Source organism: Ictalurus furcatus, chromosome 19 (genome assembly GCF_023375685.1).
Source record: "Ictalurus furcatus strain D&B chromosome 19, Billie_1.0, whole genome shotgun sequence".
NCBI classification, from domain to species: Eukaryota; Metazoa; Chordata; class Actinopteri; order Siluriformes; family Ictaluridae; genus Ictalurus; species Ictalurus furcatus.
In genome coordinates this window covers 5217658-5232966 of record NC_071273.1, presented here as the reverse complement: position 1 = coordinate 5232966, position 15309 = coordinate 5217658, and the positions used below count along the sequence as shown (strand labels likewise).

The window sequence follows — 15309 nt, the reverse complement described above, 5'->3', positions numbered from 1 at the left end:
CGGACAGGTATCTGAAGAATGAATGTAAAACCCTGTGATCACGGACAGGTATCTGAAGAATGAATGTAAAACCCTGTGATCACGGACAGGTATCTGAAGAATGAATGTAAAACCCTGTGATCACGGACAGGTATCTGAAGAATGAATGTAAAACCCTGTGATCACATGGTGTGAGTAGATAAATATGCATATAAAAATGGTGTACTGTGTAGTGAATAGATTGTGATTTCACAAATGTGGAAGGAGTCTTCTAATTGAAAATGGCGATGGGAAAGTTGGCAAGTGATTGTTAAAAGCAGTATTGTAGTGCAAGGCTAGTCGTAAACACACAAAGGCTGTACAAAGCTCAGTTTTTCCCCTTTGCACCACTTTCTTCTCTGTCTCACAGCGCCACCAAGTGGACCAGATCAGTATTACAGTCTCACTGCACAGCCCAACGTTACAGTTTGAAGTAAAAAAAAGCTCTGGTTTAAGGTTTTGTCGACTTTAAACCTCTTTGTTTGATTGTATCTCTTCTCCTGAGTAATCCTATATTCAAAGGCTTCTATGTCAATCATAAATGCTCAAAAACTATCGAAAATTGTGTTGTGCTTAGCTGAGATGGTCTTACAGAAATCATTCTAACTGTTTTTGTTTTAGTGAACATGTGCATGACTTTGTTTCCTTTAGAAAATATGGGCTGTATCCATAAACTTGATTAGTATTCAAAACATTAATGTAACTATGTGGAGACCCCCCCCCGTTTGTACCAGAACGTATCTTTACACTCATTTGTTTTCTTACTTTACAACTTCCTGGGTGCTTAATGGAGCTTGACCTTCTCCGGTACTTGTAATATTGCAAATTTTATTTCAAGTACAGTTTTTGTTACGATGAAAAAAAAAGGCTTTTTTTTTCCAAACTGCGCATGATTTTTGGCCCATGCAGATTCTCAAAATTGGCCACGCCTACCGCATGATGCAATATCTGTTACGCTGTCCTAAAATCCCTGGAAAATAGTGCCTGCCCTGGCACGTAACAATAAGTATTTAATTGTGTACCTGTTAAAGGTATAAGTGCACAATTTCTCAAATAGTCTTTGCAAAGTCTTCCCAATGTTAACATGCATTTAAATTCAGAGCATCAACTTTCTGTGATGGGTATTATGTGTTATATACCCTGGCCTGTTTTCTGGATTACTCTTGTGGATTATCTCGATCTCTAGAGAAGTTTTGGTTTGGTTCTGTGTGTATATGTGTGTGTATATGTGTGTGTATATGTGTGTGTATATGTGTGTGTATGTGTGTGTGTGTATGTGTGTGTGTGTATGTGTGTGTGTGTATGTGTGTGTGTATGTGTGTGTGTATGTGTGTGTGTATGTGTGTGTGTGTGTGTATGTGTGTGTGTGTGTGTGTGTGTGTGTGTGTGTGTACCACCATAATATAACCAGACAGTTCATATGAATGGGGAGCTTGTGATTTTAATGCATCTGTCAAAAATGTTTAGGCTCACCAGTATTAAAAATGGAAAAAAAGTTTAACTGTACATATGTTTTGTGTTTTCTAGGAGTGTGATCAATAACAGCAGAAGAGATCAGACTTTTCAGGACTCTGTGTGTGTGTGTTTGTGCAAACTTTACTAATATCCAAAGATGGAGGCCCTCAATAAACTAAAAAAACGGTAACTTAGCCATTCCATGTATTTTAACCATTAAAAAATCATATTTAAAATATTTATAGAGTACATATGAAAGGACTAACTTAACTAACATTTTACTGTTAACAAAATCTAACAGTCACCACGTAAAAATGTTAGATTCTGTTCACTGTAAGTAAAGTTAAATCCTGATTAAAATTAATAAGTTAGTTAAAAACCATGAAGAGTGTATATAAATCACTAAAGGACTGTCTACAATGTTATACAGTAAACTCAAGGGAGAAAGGTCCGAATCACCAGCACCCAGCTGTATCTCCATGAAGAGTGATCAGTCTATGGAGCCACCTTTGAAATTTAAAGCTGAAGGCCCCTCAGATCTGCACATGTAACGTCTCCTCACTGTTAATGTCACTGCTAATGTCACAGTTCCAGCATAAAACTAGAACTGAATATATTATTTATCATGGTATGTAGTATTCTGTTGTACAAACTGTATCGCTTACTGTCTGCATTTTAACAGAACTCATGATTTTGCAATACACCAATATGTAATTAAACCATTAGGAATCCCTACTGTGATCAACCAATCTTCAGCCGAAGATGGTTGATTTTACAGGCAGTTTGAAGGAATAATTCTGGTCAGAGTTGCTCCATCTTTGCAGCACACATTTCATCTCAGCTAAGCAGCTAACTATAAAACAAAATTTGTGCTAAGAATTTAACAGGCTTAGCTTGCAAGTTAACTAACATGTCTAATTTAAATTGTTTTAACAAACCTGTGTAGCTCTACATCAATCATGTTCTTACTGAGGAGTTTCCTTTAATTGACATTTATCTATCTAACTTTGTTCAGCTTACAAAAGGATTTATAGCATCTGCTGCACAGCACCTCAGCTTTCAATGTAACAACATCCCGCATGTTTAAATCATAACAAAAATAAAGTGCTCACAAACAACAAATCTGTAAGAATCTATAATAATATGTGGATAACATTTTAGCTAATGTCACTCCGATACCTAAGTAGTTAAATTGAACTTCTCAGTAGATATTTATGGTCAACCAAGTAGCTTCTTATAGAGTTTCTGGGTCTTCTGCTAAAGAAGCTGTTAAAGTAAGCAGTGGTTCTGTCTGTATGTAGTACAAAACAGAGAGGAGAGAAGCTCCATGTTCAGAGCAAAAGTAGCCAAACTGGGCTCGTAGAACTAATTAATGTCTGTTAGCAAGCACTTGAAACTCTTTCAATGGTGTACTGGCGCTTTGATTCAGCATGAGTAGTGCGTGAGTGATGGGGGGGCATTAGACTCAATGCCGCTTCACTGCTGCAGCGTCTGGTGTAAAATTTTAGCAGTGCAGAGCTTAAAGACATTTCAAACTGCAGTTTTGTCGTCATTCCACACAAGAGACATCATCTTTACACACAACACAAAACTGATATGTTTTCCTGCCCTCTTTTGATTGACGGGATATAATCAGCCCTGATCATCGGATGTTTTTAAACTATCGGCTGACAGCCGACAGCGGGAAAAATAGCCTTTATCGGCTGATACCGATTATCAGCTGATACATCGATGCATCTCTATGTGAGATTGCACGTCAGTGTCATCATTGTCCCAGCTATGGTGTCTGTGGTTCTGAAAAACGTCTTCCTACACAAGTTTGGCTATGCAATGCAAGAGGCTGTTGAGATACAGCTGTGAATGTGAGATAGGATACAGTCCTGTCCCAGACAATGAATACAACACAAACTGTACAGTTTACCCTGGAGCACGCGGCAGGTGATGATCATGTCCGAGCGGCTAAAGATTCGAATAGAAGACAGAATGGGATCACTCAGTTCCCTTAACTTCAGACGGACACTGAGGAGGTTATGGTGTGATGTTGCATGTCTGACTGAATGTTGAGGGGTTTTTTGAATATCATTGTCTGATCATTTAACTAGTCATAAAATAATCAGGGCATGAGGCCCTGTTTACACTAGTGCGTTTCCATCTTAAAACAGCATTTTAAAATGAAAACGATCCTCGTCCACACTGGCGTTTCCGCTATGTTTCAGAAACAATCTCCGTCCACACTACACGACCGAATACACATGTTGAATGTGGGCAGCCACGCCTTCGTTTTCAAAAGTCTTCGTTTTGATCTGTTTACACTGAAACGCAAGCCCGGAGTTTTCAAACTAAAGCGGGGTCTTTGGCATTTCCAGAAGTCTCCGTTTTCGAGGGTCGAAAACGCTGGAGTAGTGTGGGCGACAGGCATAACCATAGCAAAAGTTATGCATTTTAAACTGGAAATGCACTAGTGTGAACAGGGCCTCAATTTAACTAATAACAGGGGCACTGTCTAGCTAACATCAGTCTAACTATTATATTAGGTCAGAGGTTCTCAACATTTTGTAACTAAATGTAAATTTGATCAGTGGGACACGTGCGCTTGCTTCTTTATACATTCATGTCTATGTCAGCTGACGTGCGATCAACAGGATGTGCTGCTGTGGCTCTTACGCACTCACTGAACAGAACAGATGCAGAGAGAGGTGTGAGTGCAGAGGGAAAGCAAGACCTCACGCTTGCAGGACAGTACTGGTGATATTTGGAAAGTCGCTAAGGTTTGTCCAAAAAGTTGCTAGATTTGTCGTTAGGCAAGTCGCTAAGGGGTCTGAAAAGTTGCTAAGTTGGCAACACTGGTCTGCACTGGAAGCTAGATAAAAGGCAGGCTAAGCTCCGCCTCTCCCCAGCAAAAAGAAAATGCAGAGGGAACATTCTATTTGAAAAGCAATAAAATACAAAGAGTACCTAAATTATGCCCTGTATGTGTTTTTTTTTTTTTTTTTTTTTTTTCTTGAAAACAATTTGCGCCCCCTTCAGATCTCCGTGTTGAGAACCACCGTATTAGGTTATATAACTTACTGCTTGTACTTCCTCATTTGTAAGTCACTTTGGATAAAAGCATTTGCTAAATGAATAAATGAATAAATGTAAACTAGGCCTAATCAGGTCCCCTATTTATTCCTAATAGAATGTGGCAACCCTAAATCCATCACAATCACACCATCACAGCTAGTTATCCCAGTCCCCTGAATATACCATTATCTAGTGAGAACGACACCCCATTCCCCCACTTTTCCCACATTCCCCTTCTAAATCATGCCACTACATGGATTGGCTAACATAAATTGCCCCATGTGTGATGCACATCCAGGCTGTAATATCATCCTGGCTATAGTTAGAGATTTTATACCTGTGGTCCTTTCTGGCAAAATTTCTTGCAAAATTGCATATGTATTTGTCTCTGTTTAGAACACTTTACATGTTCATTCAAACTGATTTGTTACATCATTAACAGCCATACAGGAAATAACCTAGAATACATAGAATTAAAATGGCCAGATGAGCACTGTGTTTTCTGAATGTTAATGCACTTAAAAAGAATTATTGTAGCAAAATTAAGGTAAAGGTTTAGACTATAGTGTTTAAGTGATGGAAGTTATCTTCTTTAACAGCTACAGTTTTTGTTCACAGTGTTCCACAGAGAGCAGGAGACAGAATAGAAAAGAACATCATCACAGATACAGGGTAAGATCAGAACTAACAACATGACTGTGACACTGACACACTGGTATTATAAACCTCTCTGCTGTTATTAACTACAGAGTGATTAGAGTATAGATAATAGTTGGACCCCATATCTCACCTCATCTTCCTACTTCACCATCTCACAGGCACGACCCAGAATCTGCTGCTGTGAATGAATTCCAGAAAAAAATCAAATTAAACCTGATGAAGACGTTTCAGTGTTTGAATGGAGTGATAATAAACCTGGGAAATCAAACACTCCTGAATGAGATCTACACAGAGCTCTACATCACTGAGGGAGACAGTGGAGAAGTCAATAAAGAACATGAGGTGAGACAGATCAAGGCAACATCCAGGAGAACAACAACAGAGGAAACACCAATCAAATGCAACGACATCTTTAAACCCTTATCTGAACAAGACAAACCCATCAGAACTGTGCTGACAAAGGGAGTCGCTGGCATCGGAAAAACAGTCTCTGTACAGAAGTTCATTCTGGATTGGGCTGAAGGGAAAACAAATCAGGACATCCACCTCATATTTCCACTTCCTTTCAGATAGCTGAATCTGATGAAGGACCAGAAACTGAGTCTGATGGAGCTCCTTCATGTCTGTTTAATGAAACAAAAGAAACAGAAATGTCCAGTTTGGAAAAGGTTCTGTTCATTTTTGACGGATTGGACGAGTGTCGTTTTCCTCTAGATTTCCAGAACACAGTGAGAGTGTGTGATGTAACTGAATCAGCATCGGTGCATGTGCTGCTGATAAACCTGATCAAAGGGAATCTGCTTCCCTCTGCTCTCATCTGGATCACCTCTCGACCAGCAGCAGCTGATCAAATCCCCTCTGAGTGTGTCCATCGAGTCACAGAGGTACGAGGGTTCAATGACCCACAGAAGGAGGAGTACTTCAGGAAGAGAATCAGTGATCAGAGTCTGGCCAATAACATCATCACACACCTGAAGTCATTAAGAAGCCTCTACATCATGTGCCACATCCCAGTCTTCTGCTGGATTTCAGCCACTGTTCTAGAGAGAATGTTGGGTGAAGCAGAGAGTGGAGAGATCCCCAAGACTCTGACTCAAATGTACACACACTTCCTCATCATTCAGACAAACATCATAAGAGTAAAGTACTCAAAGAAGCAATAGAGTGATGGAATGCTTCTTAAACTGGGACAACTGGCTTTTCAGCAGCTGAAGAAAGGGAACCTGATCTTCTATGAGGAAGACCTGAGAGAGTGTGGTATTGATCTGAGAGAAGCAGCAGTGTACTCAGGTGTGTGTACGCAGATCTTCAGAGAGGAGTTTGGGCTTCACCAGAGTAAAGTGTACTGCTTTGTTCATCTGAGCATTCAGGAGCATCTCGCAGCTCTGTATGTGCACCTGACATTCAGGATGGAAAAGAGAAAAGTTCTTAATCAGAAACAGGTCTCTAAATGGTGGATGGAAAAAATGACAATCTCAGAGGTACACAAGAGTGCTGTAGATCAGGCTTTAGAAAGTCAGACGGGACATCTGGATCTTTTCCTTCGCTTTCTTCTCGGTCTCTCACTGAAGTCCAATCAGAAACTCTTACATGCCTTAGTAACACAGACAGGAAGTAGCTCCCAGCGCAAAGAGGAAACAGTTGAGTACCTTAAGAAGAAGATCAGTGAAGATCTTCCTCCAGAGAAATCCATCAATCTGTTCCACTGTCTGAATGAACTGGGTGATAATTCTCTAGTGGAGGAAATCCAACACTACCTGAAATCTGGAAAACAAAGTGAATTCTCTTCTTCACAGTGGTCTGCTCTGGTGTTTGTGTTACTGACATCAGCACAGGATCTGGAAGAATTTGACCTGAATAAATATACCAGTACAGATAAGATAACAGAAACTGTTCTTCTGAAGATGATGCCTGTGATTGCAGCATCCAGAAAAGCAATGTAAGTAAAGCTGAATATAACTGTTCTACTGTTACAGAGTTAGAACGAGAGAAACTGAAGAAAATTTGACAAATATACCTTGGGATGTTTTGAATTTAAGGTGATACTGTGTGGACTTAATGCAAATGGATAAATTAGAGAATTAAAAAAATAAAACAAATGACAAAGGCTGAAGAGCAGGTATTAAATGTGTGGAAGCAAGCTGATTTCATTTGAGAAAAAAAAAACCCACTGAATTCTTGAAGTTATGAAAAAATTAAGTTTCTTAAAATTATGATTTATTATTACCACAGTAATGTTGGATATTTGGAAATCCAGTGAAAGTGTTTTTATTTACATAAACCTTAGCAATATCACCCTCACATCTACAATCTTTTATTTTATCTTTCAAGTTTGAAGATATTTTCTTCATGTGTTTCCAGAAAATTTATGTTATATATGAAATGCAATTACACAGACACATGGTATATAAAACTATGTTTATTGCTGTAATACAAAATTACAGAGAAACACACATAAGTAGCCGATTGGTAGCGAGGCACAGGTAAGAATAATCACGCGTTACCTGCTGGTTACCCCGCCTTCATTCCGTTCACAGCTGATGCTTGACCACGCCCCCACTGCCACAGTAGTATTCTGTTGTACAGGACTGTATCACTTACTCTATATATTTTAGCAGAATTCATATTTTGGTGTCATTTTCCTTTTTTCACCCGAACACTACAATACCCAGAATGCAGTACACCAGTGTGTTTACACCTGTGCAGCAGCACTTCAAATCAGAGGATTATAAAAGAGATTTGAAAGTGAGTTTCTGGGTCTTCCACTGGAGAAGATGCTAAAGAAAACAGAGATTCTGTCTGTATTTAGTAAAAAACAGAGAGCAGAGAAGCTCCATGCCCAGAAACAAAAGGAAATTAACTGAAATAGGAGAACTTGTTAATATCTTTTAGCAAGTAGGCTAACCCTATTTGACTTACCCATGTAACTACTAGTAATATGGCTAGTAACGTCACTAACGCAAAGGTAAATAATCATGTAACGCTGCTAGCTAACATTATGGCAGCTGTTTGTGTTGTTATTGTTAACTTCAGTTGTATGGCTCAGTGTAATTGTGAAAGATCTACAGTTTCTCTCTGCCTCCTGTTCTTCTCTCTGGTGCTGTCCTTCTTCTGTATATTCTGGCTCAAACATATATGAATGGAGGTCACTGTGTAACACTAAATCAAAAAATCCTTATCTATTGTCATTTCTGTCTCTTGAGTGATCCATTCGCTCCATCACAATAATTTACTTACAAAGTTAAGTGACTGATTATTAGCAGTAGGCAGCAAAGCATTTCACTTCCCTGAATATGTCATTATCTAGTGAGCACTGCCCCCCCCCATTCCCCTCCAATGCAATTATACACCATAACCGGTGTAGTTTTACAAATTTTGCATCCACGTCCAATATACATAATCAGGAGGGGGGATCTTGAGAATTCAATCAGGAAATATCAGTACAGACACAAGTAGCAATGTTCAGGGCTGATTCTGAACATTCTGGAACAGTAGAAGTGTTCGAGAAGAAAGAAGGAAAATAAAAATTAAATTAAAATTGAGGTAAAGGTAAATAACTATTTTCCACAACTTCAAGAACAACTGGTCAACAACTAAATTTTACATATAAATAACAAATAAAATAATATAAAATAAATCCAATAATAAATTACAACGCACTTTTAAACTAAAATTTCTGCTTCTGTTATTTTTTCAAGAAACATTAGCTAACATAGTGAGAAATGACTGGGGGGAAACATAGTCAAGCTGAATTTAGCTTTAAAATGTTCCTGCATCACTTATAAGAAAAAGCCTTTATTTGTCACATACTGTATACATTAAAGCACAGTGAAATAATTTTCTTCACATATCCCAGCTTGTTAGGAAGTTGAGGTCAGAGTGCAGGGTCAGCCATGATACAGAGCCCCTGGAGCAGAGAGGGTTAAGGGTCTTGCTCAAGTGACCTACAGTGGCAGCTGGTCGCTTGGTGCTAACACTGACAGTACCCCAAAATATTTCCTAATAGCACCTGAAAACGATTATGTCACCATGCTTCCATAACAACTCCCAGAATTCAACACTTCACTGAGCTCCATTTCCCAGCAGCACAATGGACTACAAACTTCACCACATGATCAGTCACATGACCCACTTCCCAGACCACGTTCACCTGATTACTAACTCAGCATTGAGAGTGCCCCTGTTACTAGTTAGACTAAGAGCCTTTCTTTTATGGCGATTTTTTTTTTCAGTTTATTGTATTGAGGAAAACTCATCATTCAATCAGATATCTAAAAAAAAAAAAAAAAAAAAACAGTACAGAAGATAAAAATGTATGAAATAAGAGCAACATGGCATATCCTCCTCAGGGGAAGTCTGAGGTAAAAGTAACTAAGTGATTCACTCTGCTCTTTAGCCGCTCGGACATGATGATTACCTGCCTTCTGCTCAACAGTAAACTGTACAGTTTGAGTTGTATTCATTTTCAGGGACAGGACTGTATCCCGTCTCACACCTGTACCTCCACAGACTCTTGTGTTTCACTGGGAATTTGTGTTGAAGACATTTTCTAAGAACCGCATGACTGAGTTTCCGTAACCAGGGCAACAATGACGTTGACATGCACGCTCACACTGTACATGTATATTCTCTTCCTGCTATTTCTTGTGAAATTGGTTTCATTTTATTCACTATTATGTTTCTCACCACTGTGGAGACTTAGTGTATGTATGAAACGATGTGTATGAGAATACGGGACAAATCACATACTGTATTAACTCAATAATTATATTTTTCAATACAGGACAATACGTTATTATACAGGATGAGTGTAAACCCTACTCTAGATACTAGCTAGTTAACTGTAGTTATCTATTAACTTTATCCATTTTAATTACATCAACAAGTGGAAGCAAGAAAGGCGACAAATTGACAGAAACTAATTCATTAATAGTCATTTTATTACTAGTTTTGGGTCTGTTTCTTCTTTTTTCTTTTTGTGTATTTGCCTAATTTAGTACCTAGCGTATAGGAAGAAACAGCCCTTTTTTTATTTTAAAAATAAAAATTATTTATTTTTTATTTTTATTTTTTTTTTTTTTAAGCCCCAGATTGTTTATAACACTTAATTGTTTAGACAATTAATAAAAGTTACTGTAAGATAATTATTAAATTAAATAGTTACCATCTCGACGAGATTGTGGATCATTCACACTTCCTTAAACAAGTCACAAAAACATTATTCAGATCAATATCTGTATCCATGTGTGTATTTATCAAAAAAATATATATATATTTTTTTTTAGTATACCTTGATTCTGACGGTTGGCAGAAACTGACTGATGTGGCTGCAGTTGTGATGTTGAAGGAGATGGACCTGTAAACACATGACAAAAAAAAGAAAAATAAAATCATTAGATTAAAAAATTGATATCTGTAACACCCTTTATTAGTCCAACTCTTGTGCATGGTAGAGCTGTAAAGTTTTTTTTTTTATTTGTTTACAGCCATAAATAAATAATGTTATTAACACATGTTTAAATAATGTGGCTATACTTTTGAAAACAAGTATAATGTTTATGTAACGTTGTAAGTGCCTCATGGAAATGCAGTGTTTTGTATTTTTGCAGAAAAGGAGAACGGAAATTAAATTTTGTGGTAATCAACACACAAATACTATAGACTGAGTTTAACTTGGAATATTCATTTAATTCAATGGAAGTACAACTATTTAAATGACTGAAAACATGTAAATGTTCTCACAGCAAGGTGCCTCAGGCAACGTCACAGTAGATCTTTTTGCTTTTTGCTTATAGGTTGTTCCTCATCTAACTCAGAAAACAGAACATTGAGTAGAAAAATCAGAATAGAATAAACATATGAAAGTAAATCATAATGACCTTACCTTCATCAGGCTCCTCAGCTGAAAAATCAAAAAACAAAACATTACCCAGGGACTTTGAAAGTTTTTTTGTTGATATTTCTAAATGTGCAGGCCTTCCTAAATTTGGTCATTTTTGTACAACATAGAAAGGGGCTTCTCTGTACGCTTTAGATTATCATCTAACATTTTCAAATAATCAAATATTCAACAGTTGAATCATTTTTAACACTCTATACACTCAGGTGCAATTGCTGTTGATCTTGAGCGTTTCTTTGATTTCTTTGCTCTCAAACTGTACATCTCATCTTCAGGGCCAAAAGCAATAAAGACAGAAAGAAGTTTTTGATATCAATTAGAAACAGATGCAAAATGGTTCTGTTCTGAATAATTTATTCCCACTGTTTAATCTCATATTTCACAATGAATGCAATGACAGTGACATAATAATGATTTCACCTTGTGATGATTCACTTTCCTCTTGAACTGTAAATCAAAATGAGCATTTAAAGAAAATATGTATAGACAACATGCATTTTGACTTTCCTTGATTATTCCAACTTCATTTGTTATATATGTGTACTTACAATGTTGTGTCTGTTGTGCACTTCTGGGCTTGCTGGGCTGGAATTCTTCTTCAACCTCATTTTGCTCAATTAAATGGGGCACAACATAGCACAGATGAACCTGTAAGTAAAGTTCTTCTAAATCTGTAATTTCAGCTTGCGATACACAAAGGAAATGCACACAATTACCTATTAAAAGATGACCATTGGCTACTTTCTCTAACCTCATGCTTAAATTAAATCTTCTGATGTTTTTTCTTTTTGTACTCTAAACATTTAGGTTGTTTTTGCCCTTGTTTTCTACCTGCATGGTCTAGTTTTCAAAAGTGAATGGCACTGGAGAGAAAGTCACTAGACATTTTGTCACACCCTAGAAAGAATGAAGTATGGACACCACAATTCTGATCCCATAGTTTTCCTCAACAATGAATGCCCTCCTCTGAAGTGACTTTCTGTCTAGGCAAAGCATTTGAGAATGCCTAATGTTAGTCATGTGTGTTCCATACAGACGAGAATCACACGGTACCCAACTGCATTACACGAACTAGTTAATCTGGGCAAACTGAAAATGCTGACCCCCTGCAAGTCAATGTATAATCCACACACTGTGTTAGAGTATTGTTTAGCAATAGATTACCAGGAGGGTGAGGACTAGGCAAGCTGGCTGAGAACAAGCTGGTGAAATTCTTCCAGACACAGAGGGCAGAGACTGCAGTGCTGTTTAAGTCCATTAGACTCTTCAGCATATAAAATATTACTGTTTGTCTGGATTAGATCAGACTACAATAGAAGCTTGTAAAATATCATGTTGATATACTGTAAGAATAATGTATCAGTAGCATATAACCTTATGCTATTGTATATATATAATATGTAAAATGCATTTCATGGCAAGCCAGCCTGCCAGGAAATGCACCCCCTGCTATGAAAGTGTCACATCCATGAAGCTTATTCCACTTATCACTTATCCCACCTGTAATTATACTCTCAAAAATATTTGATGCTGAGACCAACAGAGACAAAATTCTCTCACTAGGAAAGTATAATGTGAATGAAACCTTTAGGCCTAGTGGTTAAACATATTCACCCCAACTCTTCTTTTGGGAAATGCATGCACAAACAAACTCATTGTGAACATATACAGCATTTATTGTAATTAAATACTGAACACCTTCACAACAAAGAACACAATTTTTTTTTAATTTTGAGAAAATTTTTTGAGAAAATCACATAAATAAAATAAATGTATCAGTAATAAAAGGAATATTCTATCAATAATATAAAAATATAACTCATAAAATAAACAAATAAATAATAAATTAAATACTGTCAAAACTAGAGCCCACACCTCTACCAAGGCCCTGTCTCACATTGTTTGAAATGCAAAAAAAAAATATTCCAGGATGCGCCCCTTTTTCTGGATCCTGCTGACAGACAAACAAACAAATCAACAAAGAGAAGTGGGTGAAAATATAACCTAATTGGCAGAGGTAATAAATAAATTGTTACAACAAGGGACACCATTACATGCATATAGGGGACAAGTACTCCTAATCCCCTGGAGGTCTCTGTACACATTCATGGTGGTACCACCTCTCACTGCCGTCACAGCAGACCTGAGGTAACAGGGACATGTAGTGGTACATAAGCTTTGCCTTATAGGGTATCCCTAAATACAGGTGATCTCTAAATTAATTGACTACTAATATTATTACTATTCCTTTGATTTTTGGAAGTTCTCACCAACATAAATGTTGTGTTCTGATTAAACCTGGAATTTTCTACAGCACATGGTGTACAGTGGAAAGTAAGTAATCTTACTGTACATGTCGACCCAAAATGAGCACAACATTAACCATCAAATTGATGCTGCATCAAATTGATGCTGATGATGCAGAAAATTGTTGTGATTACCACAGCAACCCTAAAAATATCCTTTTAATTTTATTTATTTATTTTTTTTTTACATTTTGCAATATGAAGAAATGACCCAATGTGCTTTATCCTGGTTCTGCATCCCACAATAAAAGTACAGGCTGCTTAAATCATCTGTTAAGACAAACAGTATTCAGCAAATATGTTCAGATTAATACAATTTGCATTGCACAGTAGTAATTCATTAACTTATACTGTAACTGCATATTTATGAGATAACACGCGTAGATCCAACAACATGACGTGATTGACAATGTTGAGCAAAAAGGAAAAACACAAGATTCTCTGAGGAAGGAAGTGACTATGTCCAGCCTCAACTTGTCCACTACCGTTTGTGAAGTGTCAAGATTTATCGCCTCCCCCTGTAAAATTCTGTCTGCAAACTGTAGAGAACTTTGATTAGCAGAATGGCATGAGGAATGCAATGTCTATGATTTTTTTCTCTAATTGATTATAAACAAATCAAGCATCAAATTTAAAGTGTTACATATAGTATACGTATAGTATTAGTACATTTAATAAAACCTCCATCAGGATGAATAAAAGCAGATCTTCACTCTATTTGTTACTGACTTTTGTTTGAAAACAATGTTTAGGTAACAACATTTCACAATCACTTTTAAGGCCTGGGCACCACAGGATGATCTTACTGACATCTATGAGGGAGAAACATTGCACCTTTTTTATCTCATGAATACTGTAAAGAATGTGAATACTACATATGTGAAAGCTGTTGCACATCATTTAACAACTCAAAGGACACAAGTACAACTACATTTTAAAGTCAAATTTAACCACACACAAGTAACTCAACCACATTCAAGCCAACCAGGACAGCCAGGAACCTTGGGGTGATTCTTGATGACAGCTTGACCTTTACAGACCACATTTCAACAACTGCATGGTCCTGTAGGTTCATTCTGGACAACATCAACAAAATCAGACCATATCTCACCGAACAGGTTACACAGCTACTAGGTCCAGACTCTTGTCATATCGGAACTGGACTACTGCAACGCACTACTCTCGGGCCTCCCAGCCAGCTCCACCAAACCCCTTCAGATGATTCAGAATGCAGCAGCACGCCTCATCTTCAACCAGCCCAAGAGAACCCATGTCACACCCCTCTTCATCCCGCTCCACTGGATTCCTGTAGCTGCCCGTATAAAATTCAAGGCCTTGATCCTCATATACAAGACCTTGTCTGGAACAGTACCATCCTACCTCAACTCTCTCCTTAAGGCTTACATTCCCTCACACAATCTGCAATCGATCAATGACCGACGCTTAGTATACTCAGTCATGTTATTGATCACTTGCCAACTAACCTCCAGCTGTTTCTTTTTAAGTAACACTTACTTTTCCAGTCTTTTGTTGCCCCTTCCCAACTTTTTGGAACAAATTCAAATTTACCTTATTTTGTTCCGTAAAATGGTACATTTACTCAGTTTAAACATTTGATATGTTTTCTATGTTCTATTGTGAATAACGTGGGTTCAAGAGATCTGCAAATCATTGCATTGTCTTTTTATTTAAATTTTACCCAGCACCCCAACTTTATTGGAATTGTACGTCGCGATACTGAAACCCCTGGAATTTAGTGAATGCCGTGCAAATGATGGACACTACATGAATCAAACATTCCCATAATGCAACGGGCTGGTGCGGACAAGCTCAGAAAAAAATTTGTGTTGGGAAAATGTATTAAACCTTAAAAGACCTAGATCGATTTTTGGGAAATCTGACTCCTGT

At 37.5% G+C, this 15309-nt stretch overlaps 1 protein-coding gene and 1 pseudogene across 2 annotated transcripts in view; both read left to right on the top strand.

Moving 5' to 3' along the window:
* The window catches only part of LOC128623011 (NLR family CARD domain-containing protein 3-like), a 105770-nt gene that overhangs the window by 66793 nt on the left and 23668 nt on the right, over window positions 1-15309 (top strand). The gene's annotated exons all lie outside the window — the stretch shown is intronic.
* On the top strand, window positions 5045-7139 carry LOC128623711 (NLR family CARD domain-containing protein 3-like; annotated as a pseudogene).